The 14,356-nt window shown below is 45.0% G+C and overlaps 6 non-coding genes across 6 annotated transcripts; all 6 read left to right on the top strand.

The window, feature by feature from the left end:
• The first annotated feature begins 6,734 nt into the window (after positions 1-6,734).
• TRNAF-GAA (transfer RNA phenylalanine (anticodon GAA)) lies at positions 6,735-6,807 on the top strand. The gene has a single exon. It is a non-coding gene; the product is annotated as a tRNA-Phe (tRNA).
• A 510-nt stretch (positions 6,808-7,317) lies between these two features.
• TRNAF-GAA (transfer RNA phenylalanine (anticodon GAA)) lies at positions 7,318-7,390 on the top strand. Its single transcript has one exon. It is a non-coding gene; the product is annotated as a tRNA-Phe (tRNA).
• Positions 7,391-7,898: 508 nt separating this feature from the next.
• TRNAV-GAC (transfer RNA valine (anticodon GAC)) lies at positions 7,899-7,971 on the top strand. Its single transcript has one exon. It is a non-coding gene; the product is annotated as a tRNA-Val (tRNA).
• A 1,679-nt stretch (positions 7,972-9,650) lies between these two features.
• TRNAF-GAA (transfer RNA phenylalanine (anticodon GAA)) lies at positions 9,651-9,723 on the top strand. Its single transcript has one exon. It is a non-coding gene; the product is annotated as a tRNA-Phe (tRNA).
• A 508-nt stretch (positions 9,724-10,231) lies between these two features.
• On the top strand, positions 10,232-10,304 carry TRNAV-GAC (transfer RNA valine (anticodon GAC)). Its single transcript has one exon. It is a non-coding gene; the product is annotated as a tRNA-Val (tRNA).
• Positions 10,305-10,814: 510 nt separating this feature from the next.
• Positions 10,815-10,887, top strand: TRNAF-GAA (transfer RNA phenylalanine (anticodon GAA)). Its single transcript has one exon. It is a non-coding gene; the product is annotated as a tRNA-Phe (tRNA).
• Positions 10,888-14,356: the final 3,469 nt, after the last annotated feature.

Genomic DNA, 14,356 nt, shown 5'->3' with positions numbered 1-14,356 from the left:
GAACCAGATTGGAACCAGGCGATGTCGGGTGCAAACAGGCGTTGTCGGGTAGCTTCTTTCTGCAGCCACGTGGATACCCGGGGTCGAGGACGTCCAGGAGTCGGTCACGAGCTGTCCCACGTAGGCTTCTCGCTGTTGGCGGTGTCGGCGACCTGATCGGAGCAAACAGGCCTTGGCAAATGCAAGCCACGCAGGAGTTGAAAGTTGCTGTTCACTCGGACCAGCAAGGTCAGAGCGGGTGCTCCTTTTCACAGGAGCTTGGGTAGGTCTGGAGCAACCAGACCTGCTGTTTAAATCTTCGGGTTCGTCGCCAAGATGGCCGCTGACCACGTGGCTAGTGGCCGGGATGGCGCATCGAGTGGCACAGTGCAAAAGGGCCCCACGCAGATCGTGGAGATGCTGGGGGGCTGATCTTCGGTGCAAGGGCTGCTCGGTGGTGGGGGTTCTCAATCCCCAAAGCACAACGTCGAGGATGCCTCAGAAGCTGCGCAGTCAGCTTTACGAGTGTCTTCCAAGAGGTCCGGTCCCACGTCACTCGGTGCCTCCACGGGTCCCTTCTTCGCAGGGACTGTGGATCGGGCTTTGAGAGGTCTGGGAGTCTGGTTCTTGTCGGGCTCTGGGCTCGGTCTCCGGCGGGAGGCGGCGGCAAAGCAGACGTCGAGTCGCTGGTTGGTACCTGTGTTCACAGGGTGGTCACTCCTTGGCCACAAGGGAGATTCTTCTTCAGTCTTCTGTGCAGCAGAATGTCGAAGTCCAGTCTTCTTCTTAGTTTTAAGTTGATTTCGGGATGATCTGCTGTGCAATGGCACTGCTCCCCCTCTTATTCCCAAACTGGGGGTGGATCACCTACTAGGTCCCTCCTCTGGGTGGAACCAGGAAGGGGGGCGGTTACACCCCCTTTCCTTTGTCCAGCTCCGCGCCAGGACTGGGGCTGGAAGGCCCCAGAACCGGTTTGGACTGGCCTATGCACGGGGACACCTTGTGTGCCCCGGGCATGTCTGATTCTTTTCAGCCCTGTCCTACCTAATACACAAAATCCTGTCTGGGGTGGTGCTCGCACCTCCCAAGGCAGGAAACCCTTTGTCCAGGCCACCATCTGCCGAGTTTCGGTCAGCAGCAGGAGGCCAGACTTGTGTCTGTGGTGGCAGCGTCCATTTTGTGAAGCTGAGGCTCTGTTTAACTTTAACCGGGGTTAAGGCTACACACATGTCGTGTCCCTCTAGAAGGGTGGAATGCTATCCCCGTCGCCAGAATTGGCGAGGGGATAGTATTCCAATTCGTATGACACCTTACTCGACATGTTTTGATAAAGCCAAACCAAAGATAGCATTTAACCGCGAGGATTATAATGCACTTAAGAGTATATGGTATGGCAATATCCCGGAACAGCTTAGGGAGTTGTTCCCGACAGCTGCAGACAGGCTCAGCTCATGCCAGAGCACCATCTCACATATTTCCAAGCACTCTGCCTCCAGGATTGATGAGGCCTTCCATAGGAGTGGCTGATAGGAACATATGTGTCCAGTTTAGGGTTAGGCACAGACATACTGTACCTAAGTAAGAGGTGGTTACACCGACTTACCCCAGCTGAGTGATCAGCCAGTTGTGTCAAATATGGAGGCCAGGCCAGGGGTGGCACAATACATGCTGCAGCCCCTGGCAGGCCTTGGCTACACCTATGCCCTGGGCACCTAGGGTGCACTCTTACAGGGGCTCATAAGGTGAACCAGTTCCAATTCGTAATGCACCTAAAGTGCATTGGCATCAATTTAGAGAGAGAACAGCAGGCTGTGGGTCTGATTAGCAGGCCCACAGCCACATTAAGTCAGAAACCAGTGAAGCAAAAAGCAAAAATTTGGGGTGACCATAGGATAGCAGACCCTACTCTCCTACAGCGGGGAGTATAGGTTTTGGTGCCATATTTGGTACACAATGGTCGGCTCAAAAATGGCCGTCATGGTGGCACGAGTGCGGGCTGACGAGTAACATTGCTTTTCTCGAACTTTTCCCTATTTTGGTGGCCCTGAAAACTTGGCCTGAGGGGTTCCGGGATCACTCTGTGGTGTTCTGGTCTGATAACATGACCGTGGTTGAGTGTATCAATAGTCAGGCAGCACGATGCAAATGGATTCTGAGGCTGCTCAAAGAAATTGTGTTATTGTGTATGCAATTGAATGTGCTATTTCGGGCAAAGCATGTGCCGGGGGTACTGAACCAAGCGGCTGATGCGCTTTCTCGTTTCCGTATGCAGGCCTTCTGGGGTTTTCTGCCCACAGCGGACCCGGTGGCGGCACCCTTTCCCGAAGCTCTCTGGTCTCTCGGTGCCCCGAACTACAAAACCTCGTGGGAGAGAGTTTAGCACCCAGGACGAGGAAGGCATATGAAGGGGCGTTCCGTTCTTATTGGTCCTTTTTGGGTGCTGGTAGGGGGGAGCTTTGGGGCCAGGAAGAGTTTGTAGTCAAATTCTTGCTGTCTTTACATCAGGCAGGCAAATCAGTAGCTACGGCCCAGAGGCATCGGGCCGCCATTTCCTTTATGGCAAGGGCTCATGGGATCCAGGACCCGACAGCGTCTTTCGTTGTGCAGAAAGCGCTACGTGGGTGGCAACGCCTTGAGGGTCGCAGAGTCGATGAGAGGCACCCGATAGGTCTGGATAGGCTGACCCTGTTATTGTCCGTACTCCCGGCAACGTGTTCATCCCAGTACGAAGCAGTGTTATTCCGAGCTGCATTTGCGCTAGCATTCCATGGGGCTATGCGGGTAAGCGAATTAGTGGCGAAGAACAAGCAGGATATGATGGGGGGACTGTGCCGGGAGCACATTCAGGTCAGGGAGGAGACGATGACGGTCTCATTTGTTAGGTCCAAAACCGATCAGGGTGTAATTGGGGACTGCATAATCATTCAGAGGATCCCCGGGTCTTCCATGTGCCCTGTGGTGTGCGTAGAGGAATATTTAGCACAGAGGGTGACAGCATGGGGGGGGACCTTGTTGAGACACGCTGACGCCACCCCACTGACGAGGATTCAGTTCCAGCGGGTGCTTGCGATGTCAATTTCGGCCGCGGGCTTGAACCCCGGCGTGTTCGGGACCCATTCCTTTCGGATAGGGGCTGCTACTGAGGCTACAGCCAGGGGTCTGAGTGTAGAAAAAGTAAAACGTTTGGGGCGTTGGTCCTCGAACTGTTATAAAAGGTATGTGCGGTTGCACATGTTGTGAAGCTGTAATAATGTACTCACGCTTCTTGTTTTTGTTTGGTTTTCAGTTGCGCAAGCTTACGAGGCGGGGCGGACTGTGCAGTCGACCCGACACCTGGGGAACAGCGGTCAGACATCACCGGCTGTGAGAAAGGAGGTGTGGGTCGTGGGCCACTCATACGTGAGGCGTGCCGCGGACGTATTTAAAGCAGGTGACATGATTCACGTGGCTGGGGAATACGGGTACAGGGTGTCCTTCTATGGAAGGGGCGGGCTCTGTATCGACCAGTTTCAAAACTTTTTCGAGGGTTTGTTAGGGCGGACAAGGTCACCGCCGTCTATAATCATAGTCCATCTTGGGGGCAACGATTTGGTGGCCACTGGTAGACGACTTCTTCTTGAGGCAATGCTTTCCACAGTAAGTTGGTTGGCAAGAAGAGTTCCAGGGTGCACAATTGCATGGTCCCATATGATCCCACGGAAAGTGTGGCGGGGGGCTATTTCGGTTTCTGCTCTGAATCATTCAGTGAAGAAAATAAATAACAAGTTGAGCAGATTGTTTCGTTCAAATACACTGCATTCTGTTTCGCATGGTTGTATCAAAGGGGACAGTATGTATTTGGGGGATGGGGTTCATTTGTCCCGGGTGGGGAATGAGTTACTCATAGGAGACCTCATAGCTTGGCTAAAGAGTTTAAAACATGACCTTTAGGCAGGAGTTGTTGTGGGGGGTCCGGATAGCCGGTCAACTATCCGGCCTGTGGCGGTAAGGTCATGATCGGTGAGCAGTAATTGGAAGATCCCTATGAGGGGGCGTCACCCATTACGGATGGGAGCGCTCGGGGGAGGTGGCCATTGGCCCCTCAACGGGGAGGCGGTCCCTTCTAAGGATAGGCCGCCGGAAGGAAAGGAAAGGTGGTCAAGGCCCCTTCCTGGATAGGAGGGGCTACGGGCCCTCCTGGGGAATTTCCCGGGGCCAGGACATCTGCGACGGCAGATGGGGTAAGTTGTGTGGGGTTCGGGAGGGGGTTTACGCTACCTTTTAGACACCTCACACGAGTCCTCGGACGACCGTTAAATGGCGTCGAGTTCATTGGGGCCCCCGTCAAGTCCAAGGGAAATTGGTAGATGCACTTGAGGTACGCCTCTGTGCGGTCGCTCCCCTCACAAGTGAGGGGGGTATTTCTGGTTTAGGGATCTGACACCGGTTACGACCTTGCCGTTGGCCCTTAACGTTAGGATGTACAATTTCAAGTCAAATGCTTTGTAGGATGATAGTTCGGCTAGGAGAACCTTTGTATTAGAGATCTGTTAAGGTTAGCCAAACATCGTAATGTGAAAATGAAATTGTACATAATATGAAACTGTTATTTTAATGTTTTGATTTTGTTTCATATTTTAATAAATACGGCCGGGAGGGTCACTCCCTCCCGCCTTCCAAAAGTTCAGAACTGTTTCCGGTTTCCCATCCTTGGGGATTGTGTTGAGAGGGGGTGGCGGGTATCACAGCCATATGGAAAGGGGCGACCATTCGGTCCCCCCGAACGTATGGTGGAGTACCACGATCCCCCCGGGAAGCCATCTTGGGCGGGAGGCGAGTCTCGGCTGGTATGCCCGAAGCGGCGTAGCCGGGGCGCGCCTTTTCCCGCCCTGGAGTGGGTTGTCCTAGACACTGACGCGGCCGGCCACGCCCTCGGAGGCAGGCGGGGGCGGGTTTACGCCCGCCCGAAGACGGATAAAAGGAGCAACAAGCCAAGAAAGCATCCTCTTGTACCTGTGCTCTGAAGCTGCACCTCCCCGCTGCACGTGAGCTCGAGACGGAACGAAGAGCCAATTTTGACCCACCCACCAGCCCCTGAGGACAGCTAGTTGTTTTAATAAAGTTTTGATGTGGTAACTCTATTTCTTGCAGGTTGTGATGATTATCGTGATATTTTGAGTGTGCAATAAAGAATGGTCATTTTCAGTATACTTTTTTCTTTTGCAAATAAAGTAATTCTGCACTAGTGTTGATCAGTAATCATGCTTGTAATAGTTATGGTTGTTTTATAATTCAGTAATTTAGGTAAATTGTCGTATTTATTTTGGTCGGGCGGTAAGGTCATGATCGGTGAGCAGTAATTGGAAGATCCCTATGAGGGGGCGTCACCCATTACGGATGGGAGCGCTCGGGGGAGGTGGCCATTGGCCCCTCAACGGGGAGGCGGTCCCTTCTAAGGATAGGCCGCCGGAAGGAAAGGAAAGGTGGTCAAGGCCCCTTCCTGGATAGGAGGGGCTACGGGCCCTCCTGGGGAATTTCCCGGGGCCAGGACATCTGCGACGGCAGATGGGGTAAGTTGTGTGGGGTTCGGGAGGGGGTTTACGCTACCTTTTAGACACCTCACACGAGTCCTCGGACGACCGTTAAATGGCGTCGAGTTCATTGGGGCCCCCGTCAAGTCCAAGGGAAATTGGTAGATGCACTTGAGGTACGCCTCTGTGCGGTCGCTCCCCTCACAAGTGAGGGGGGTATTTCTGGTTTAGGGATCTGACACCGGTTACGACCTTGCCGTTGGCCCTTAACGTTAGGATGTACAATTTCAAGTCAAATGTTTTGTAGGATGATAGTTCGGCTAGGAGAACCTTTGTATTAGAGATCTGTTAAGGTTAGCCAAACATCGTAATGTGAAAATTAAATTGTACATAATATGAAACTGTTATTTTAATGTTTTGATTTTGTTTCATATTTTAATAAATGCGGCCGGGAGGGTCACTCCCTCCCGCCTTCCAAAAGTTCTGAACTGTTTCCGGTTTCCCATCCTTGGGGATTGTGTTGAGAGGGGGTGGCGGGTATCTCAGCCATATGATACAGGACTCCTTAAAACATATCTCTACAATATGAGGTTAAAAATCCAGGTCCTGCATCTATTTTGTTAAATGGTTTAAATTAAAGTATGAAGAGCACAGATATAAGCAGGCCAAAATAGCTCAGTTGGGAGAGCATTAGACTGAAGATCTAAAGGTCCCTGGTTCAATCCCGGGTTTCGGCACAGTTGAGAGGTTCCTTGCTTCTAACAAAATAGGTCTTGGAATCAGCTGTAGTACTTTTTTCTCTATCAACATTTTTATCAACTGATCTACAAAATGATCAATTCAACATAGACTTTGCTTTCTGTCCTCCTTTTAAACTTTCTTCCACCTATCTTGCCTTCAGGTTTGACTATGAATGTTTCCCATTTCGTCCTTTTTTGTAAAGTAAACTCTTGTCTGAATCACATTCCACTTCCCCTTGAACACAGATGTCAGTAGTCAGATGACATTGCTTACCTACTCATGCTAAATATATCTGGGTAATATAGTGCTAGTCCATTCAGAGTTAAAAAAACAACTACCTAACCTGGATCCCAAAAATGTTATTTACCCATTGCACCAGTTAACTGCGGAATGATACAGGACTCCTTAAAACATATATCTACCATATGAGGTTAAAAATCCAGGTCCTGCATCTATTTTGTTAAATGGTTCAAATTAAAGTATGAAGACCCCAGCTATCAGAAGGCCGAAATAGCTCAGTTGGGAGAGCGTTAGACTGAAGATCTAAAGGTCCCTGGTTCAATCCCGGGTTTCGGCACAGTTGAGAGGTTCCTTGCTTCTAACAAAATAGGTCTTGGAATCAGCTGTAGTACTTTTTCTCTATTCATCAAAGTTTTCCAACTGATCTACAACACAATCAATTTAACATAGACTTTGCTTTCTGTCCTCCTTTTAAACTTTCTTCCACCTATCTTGCCTTCAGGTTTGACTATGAATGTTTCCCATTTCGTCCTTTTTTGTAAAGTAAACTCTTGTCTGCATCACATTCCACTTCCCCTTGAACACAGATGTCAGTAGTCAGATGACATTGCTTACCTACTCATGCCAAATACGTCTGGGTAATATAGTGCTAGTCCATTCGGAGTTAAAAAAAAAAATGACCTAACCTGGATCCCAAAAATATTATTTACCCATTGCACCAGTTAATTGCTGAATGATACAGGACTCCTTAAAACATATCTCTACCATATGAGGTTAAAAATCCAGGTCCTGCATCTATTTCGTTAAATGGTTTAAATTAAAGTATGAAGACCACAGCTATAAGCAGGCCGAAATAGCTCAGTTGGGAGAGCGTTAGACTGAAGATCTAAAGGTCCCTGGTTCAATCCCGGGTTTCGGCACAGTTGAGAGGTTCCTTGTTTCTACCAAAATAGGTCTTGGAATCAGCTGTAGTACTTTTTTCTCTATCAACATTTTTATCAACTGATCTACAAAATGATCAATTCAACATAGACTTTGCTTTCTGTCCTCCTTTTAAACTTTCTTCCACCTATCTTGCCTTCAGGTTTGACTATGAATGTTTCCCATTTCGTCCTTTTTTGTAAAGTAAACTCTTGTCTCCATCACATTCCACTTCCCCTTGAACACAGATGTCAGTAGTCAGATGACATTGCGTACCTACTCATGCCAAATATATCTGGGTAATATAGTGCTAGTCCATTCAGAGTTAAAAAAACAACTGCCTAACCTGGATCCCAAAAATGCTATTTACCCATTGCACCAGTTAACTGGGGAATGATACAGGACTCCTTAAAAAATATCTCTACCATATGAGTTTAAAAATCCAGGTCCTGCATCTATTTTGTTAAATGGTTCAAATTAAAGTATGAAGACCCCAGTTATCAGAAAGCAGAAATAGCTCAGTTGGGAGAGCGTTAGACTGACGATCTAAAGGTCCCTGGTTCAATCCCGGGTTTAGGCACAGTTGAGAGGTTCCTTGCTTCTAACAAAATAGGTCTTGGAATCAGCTGTAGTACTTTTTCTCTATTCATCAAATTTTTTCCAACTGATCTACAACACAATCAATTTAACATAGACTTTGCTTTATGTCCTCCTTCTAAACTTGCTTCCACCTCTCTTACCTTCAGGTTTGACAATGAATATTTCCCATTTCATGCTTTTTTGTAAAGTAATCTCTTTTCTGCATTACCTTCCACTTCCCCTTGAACACAGATGTCAGTAGTCAGATGACATTGCTTACCTACTCATGCCAAATATATCTGGGTAATATATTGTTAGTCCATTCAGAGTTAAAAAAACAACTACCTAACCTGGATCCCAAAAATGCTATTTACCCATTGCACCAGTTAATTGCGGAATGATACAGGACTCCTTAAAACATATCTCTACCATATGAGGTTAAAAATCCAGGTCCTGCATCTATTTTGTTAAATGGTTCAAATTCAAGTATGAAGACCCTAGCTATCAGAAGGCTGAAATAGCTCAGCTGGGAGAGTGTTAGACTGAAGATCTAAAGGTCCCTGGTTCAATCCCGGGTTTCGGCACAGTTGAGAGGTTCCTTGCTTCTAACAAAATAGGTCTTGGAATCAGCTGTAGTACTTTTTCTCTATTCATCAAAGTTTTCCAACTGATCTACAACACAATCAATTTAACATAGACTTTGCTTTATGTCCTCCTTCTAAACTTGCTTCCACCTCTCTTACCTTCAGGTTTGACAATGAATATTTCCCATTTCATGCTTTTTTGTAAAGTAATCTCTTGTCTGCATTACCTTCCACTTCCCCTTGAACACAGATGTCAGTAGTCAGATGACATTGCTTACCTACTCATGCCAAATACGTCTGGGTAATATAGTGCTAGTCCATTCGGAGTTAAAAAAAAAAAAAATGACCTAACCTGGATCCCAAAAATATTATTTACCCATTGCACCAGTTAATTGCGGAATGATACAGGACTCCTTAAAACATATCTCTACCATATGAGGTTAAAAATCCATGTCCTGCATCTATTTCGTTAAATGGTTTAAATTAAAGTATGAAGACCACAGCTATAAGCAGGCCGAAATAGCTCAGTTGGGCGAGCAAGAGACTGAAGATGTAAAGGTTCCTGGTTCAATCCCGGATTTTGGCACAGTTGAGAGGTTTCTTGCTTCTAACGAAATAGGTCTTGGAATCTGCTGTAGTACTTTTTCTCTATTCATCAAATTCTTTCCAACTGATCTACAACACAATCAATTTAACATAGACATTGCTTTATGTCCTCCTTCTAAACTTGCTTCCACCTCTCTTACCTTCAGGTTTGACAATGAATATTTCCCATTTCATTCTTTTTTGTAAAGTAAACCCTTGTCTGCATTACCTTCCACTTCCCCTTGAACACAGATGTCAGTAGTCAGATGACATTGCTTACCTACTCATGCCAAATACGTCTGGGTAATATAGTGCTAGTCCATTCGGAGTTAAAAAAAAAATGACCTAACCTGGATCCCAAAAATATTATTTACCCTTTGCACCAGTTAATTGCGGAATGATACAGGACTCCTTAAAACATATCTCTACCATATGAGGTTAAAAATCCAGGTCCTGCATCTATTTCGTTAAATGGTTTAAATTAAAGTATGAAGACCACAGCTATAAGCAGGCCGAAATAGCTCAGTTGGGAGAGCGTTAGACTGAAGATCTAAAGGTCCCTGGTTCAATCCCGGGTTTCGGCACAGTTGAGAGGTTCCTTGCTTCTAACAAAAAAGGTCTTGGAATCAGCTGTAGTACTTTTTTCTCTATCAACATTTTTATCAACTGATCTACAAAATGATCAATTCAACATAGACTTTGATTTCTGTCCTCCTTTTAAACTTTCTTCCACCTATCTTGCCTTCAGGTTTGACTATGAATGTTTCCCATTTCGTCCTTTTTTGTAAAGTAAACTCTTGTCTCCATCACATTCCACTTCCCCTTGAACACAGATGTCAGTAGTCAGATGACATTGCTTACCTACTCATGCCAAATATATCTGGGTAATATAGTGCTAGTCCATTCAGAGTTAAAAAAACAACTGCCTAACCTGGATCCCAAAACTGCTATTTACCCATTGCACCAGTTAACTGGGGAATGATACAGGACTCCTTAAAAAATATCTCTACCATATGAGTTTAAAAATCCAGGTCCTGCATCTATTTTGTTAAATGGTTCAAATTAAAGTATGAAGACCCCAGTTATCAGAAGGCCAAAATAGCTCAGTTGGGAGAGCGTTAGACTGACGGTCTAAAGGTCCCTGGTTCAATCCCGGATTTAGGCACAGTTGAGAGGTTCCTTGCTTCTAACAAAATAGGTCTTGGAATCAGCTGTAGTACTTTTTCTCTATTCATCAAATTTTTTCCAACTGATCTACAACACAATCAATTTAACATAGACTTTGCTTTATGTCCTCCTTCTAAACTTGCTTCCACCTCTCTTACCTTCAGGTTTGACAATGAATGTTTCCCATTTCGTCCTTTTTTGTAAAGTAATCTCTTGTCTGCATTACCTTCCACTTCCCCTTGAACACAGATGTCAGTAGTCAGATGACATTGCTTACCTACTCATGCCAAATATATCTGGGTAATATATAGCTAGTCCATTCAGAGTTAAAAAAACAACTACCTAACCTGGATCCCAAAAATGCTATTTACCCATTGCACCAGTTAATTGCGGAATGATACAGGACTCCTTAAAACATATCTCTACCATATGAGGTTAAAAATCCAGGTCCTGCATCTATTTTGTTAAATGGTTTAAATTAAAGTATGAAGACCACAGCTATAAGCAGGCCGAAATAGCTCAGTTGGGAGAGCATTAGACTGAAGATCTAAAGGTCCCTGGTTCAATCCCGGGTTTCGGCACAGTTGAGAGGTTCCTTGCTTCTAACGAAATAGTTCTTGGAATCAGCTGTAGTACTTTTTTCTCTATCAACATTTTTATCAACTGATCTACAAAATGATCAATTCAACATAGACTTTGCTTTCTGTCCTCCTTGTAAACTTTCTTCCACCTATCTTGCTTTCAGGTTTGACAATGAATATTTCCCATTTCATGCTTTTTTGTAAAGTAATCTCTTTTCTGCATTACCTTCCACTTCCCCTTGAACACAGATGTCAGTAGTCAGATGACATTGCTTACCTACTCATGCCAAATATATCTGGGTAATATATTGTTAGTCCATTCAGAGTTAAAAAAACAACTACCTAACCTGGATCCCAAAAATGCTATTTACCCATTGCACCAGTTAATTGCGGAATGATACAGGACTCCTTAAAACATATCTCTACCATATGAGGTTAAAAATCCAGGTCCTGCATCTATTTTGTTAAATGGTTCAAATTAAAGTATGAAGACCCTAGCTATCAGAAGGCTGAAATAGCTCAGCTGGGAGAGTGTTAGACTGAAGATCTAAAGGTCCCTGGTTCTATCCCGGGTTTCGGCACAGTTGAGAGGTTCCTTGTTTCTAACAAAATAGGTCTTGGAATCAGCTGTAGTACTTTTTCTCTATTCATCAAAGTTTTCCAACTGATCTACAACACAATCAATTTAACATAGACTTTGCTTTATGTCCTCCTTCTAAACTTGCTTCCACCTCTCTTACCTTCAGGTTTGACAATGAATATTTCCCATTTCATGCTTTTTTGTAAAGTAATCTCTTGTCTGCATTACCTTCCACTTCCCCTTGAACACAGATGTCAGTAGTCAGATGACATTGCTTACCTACTCATGCCAAATACGTCTTTGTAATATAGTGCTAGTCCATTCGGAGTTAAAAAAAAAAAAATGACCTAACCTGGATCCCAAAAATATTATTTACCCATTGCACCAGTTAATTGCGGAATGATACAGGACTCCTTAAAACATATCTCTACCATATGAGGTTAAAAATCCAGGTCCTGCATCTATTTTGTTAAATGGTTTAAATTAAAGTATGAAGACCACAGCTATAAGCTGGCCGAAATAGCTCAGTTGGGAGAGCATTAGACTGAAGATCTAAAGGTCCATGGTTCAATCCCGGGATTTGGCACAGTTGAGAGGTTCCTTGCTTCTAACACAATAGGTCTTGGAATCAGCTGTAGTACTTTTTTCTCTATCAACATTTTATCAACTGATCTACAAAATGATCAATTCAACATAGACTTTGCTTTCTGTCCTCCTTTTAAACTTTCTTCCACCTATCTTGCCTTCAGGTTTGACTATGAATGTTTCCCATTTCGTCCTTTTTTGTAAAGTAAACTCTTGTCTGCATCACATTCCACTTCCCCTTGAACACAGATGTCAGTAGTCAGATGACATTGCTTACCTACTCATGCCAAATATATCTGGGTAATATAGTGCTAGTCCATTCAGAGTTAAAAAAACAACTACCTAACCTGGATCCCAAAAATGCTATTTACCCATTGCACCAGTTAACTGGGGAATGATACAGGACTCCTTAAAACATATCTCTACCATATGAGTTTAAAAATCCAGGTCCTGCATCTATTTTGTTAAATGGTTCAAATTAAAGTATGAAGACCCCAATTATCGGAAGGCCGAAATAGCTCCGTTGGGAGAGCGTTAGACTGAAGATCTAAAGGTCCCTGGTTCAATCCCGGGTTTCGGCACAGTTGAGAGGTTCCTTGCTTCTAACAAAATAGGTCTTGGAATCAGCTGTAGTACTTTTTCTCTATTCATCAAATTTTTTCCAACTGATCTACAACACAATCAATTTAACATAGACTTTGCTTTATGTCCTCCTTCTAAACTTGCTTCCACCTCTCTTACCTTCAGGTTTGACAATGAATATTTCCCATTTCATGCTTTTTTGTAAAGTAAACTCTTGTCTGCATTACCTTCCACTTCCCCTTGAACACAGATGTCAGTAGTCAGATGACATTGCTTACCTACTCATGCCAAATATATCTGGGTAATATAGTGCTAGTCCATTCAGAGTTAAAAAAACAACTACCTAACCTGGATCCCAAAAATGCTATTTACCCATTGCACCAGTTAATTGCGGAATAATACAGGACTCCTTAAAACATATCTCTACCATATGAGGTTAAAAATCCAGGTCCTGCATCTATTTTGTTAAATGGTTTAAATTAAAGTATGAAGACCACAGCTATAAGCAGGCTGAAATATCTCAGTTGGGAGAGCGTTAGACTGAAGATCTAAGGGTTCATGGTTCAATCCCGGGTTTCGGCACAGTTGAGAGGTTCCTTGCTTCTAACAAAATAGGTCTTGGAATCAGCTGTAGTACTTTTTTCTCTATCAACATTTTTATCAACTGATCTACAAAATGATCAATTCAACATAGACTTTGCTTTCTGTCCTCCTTTTAAACTTTCTTCCACCTATCTTGCCTTCAGGTTTGACTATGAATGTTTCCCATTTCGTCCTTTTTTGTAAAGTAAACTCTTGTCTGCATCACATTCCACTTCCCCTTGAACACAGATGTCAGTAGTCAGATGACATTGCTTACCTACTCATGCCAAATATATCTGGGTAATATAGTGCTAGTCCATTCAGAGTTAAAAAAACAACTACCTAACCTGGATCCCAAAAATGCTATTTACCCATTGCACCAGTTAACTGGGGAATGATACAGGACTCCTTAAAACATATCAACTCAACTAGTGGTCTCATTGACCGCTAGCAACAACAGGCAATGCCCGGCAGATCTGCTAAAATGCTTAGAGGATGTCAAGGGATGGATGACCTCCTCCTCCCTAAAACTGAATGGGGACAAGACGGAGCTAATGCTCCTAGGCCCTACCCCCCCAGTACCTTTCACCTCTCTATGGCCCTGTACTCTGGGTCCCCCCCCCATCCCCAAGGAAAGTGTGAAGAGCCTAGGAGTGTGGCTGGATAACAAACTCTCGTTTACCACCCAGGCCATGAAGTTGTCCGCCACATGCTTTGGCCTACTAAGAATTCTTAGAAAGATCCTTCCACTTCTACCGTTAGAAGCTAGAAAGGTGGCGGTACAAGGCCTCATTCAGTCTCGTCTGGACTCGAATAACGCCCTGTATGTTGGGGCTCCCGAAATGACCCTCCGGAAATTACAGATCGTGCAAAACTGTGCAGCACGCACTCTGCTACAGATTCCACGATCCCAGTCAGCTAGACCCGCTCTGAAGAGTCTCCACTGGCTGCCAGTGAGGCAGAGAGTAGCATTCAAGGCGTTATGCATGGCACATCACGCCTTTTGGAAAACAGGCCCACCCATTAACAACGACCTTGTTATCCCCTATCACCCAAACAGGAATCTTAGGTCGATGGAAGCCTTCCTTGCTGTTGTTCCCAGAGTGAAGAGAGCCAGGTCGGGTGGCAGGCTGTTCTCTC

This window comes from Lissotriton vulgaris, chromosome 8 (assembly GCF_964263255.1).
Source record: "Lissotriton vulgaris chromosome 8, aLisVul1.2, whole genome shotgun sequence".
In the NCBI taxonomy this organism is placed as follows: Eukaryota; Metazoa; Chordata; class Amphibia; order Caudata; family Salamandridae; genus Lissotriton; species Lissotriton vulgaris.
Note: the sequence above shows the minus strand (reverse complement) of the source record. Positions and strands in the feature narration are given on the sequence as shown.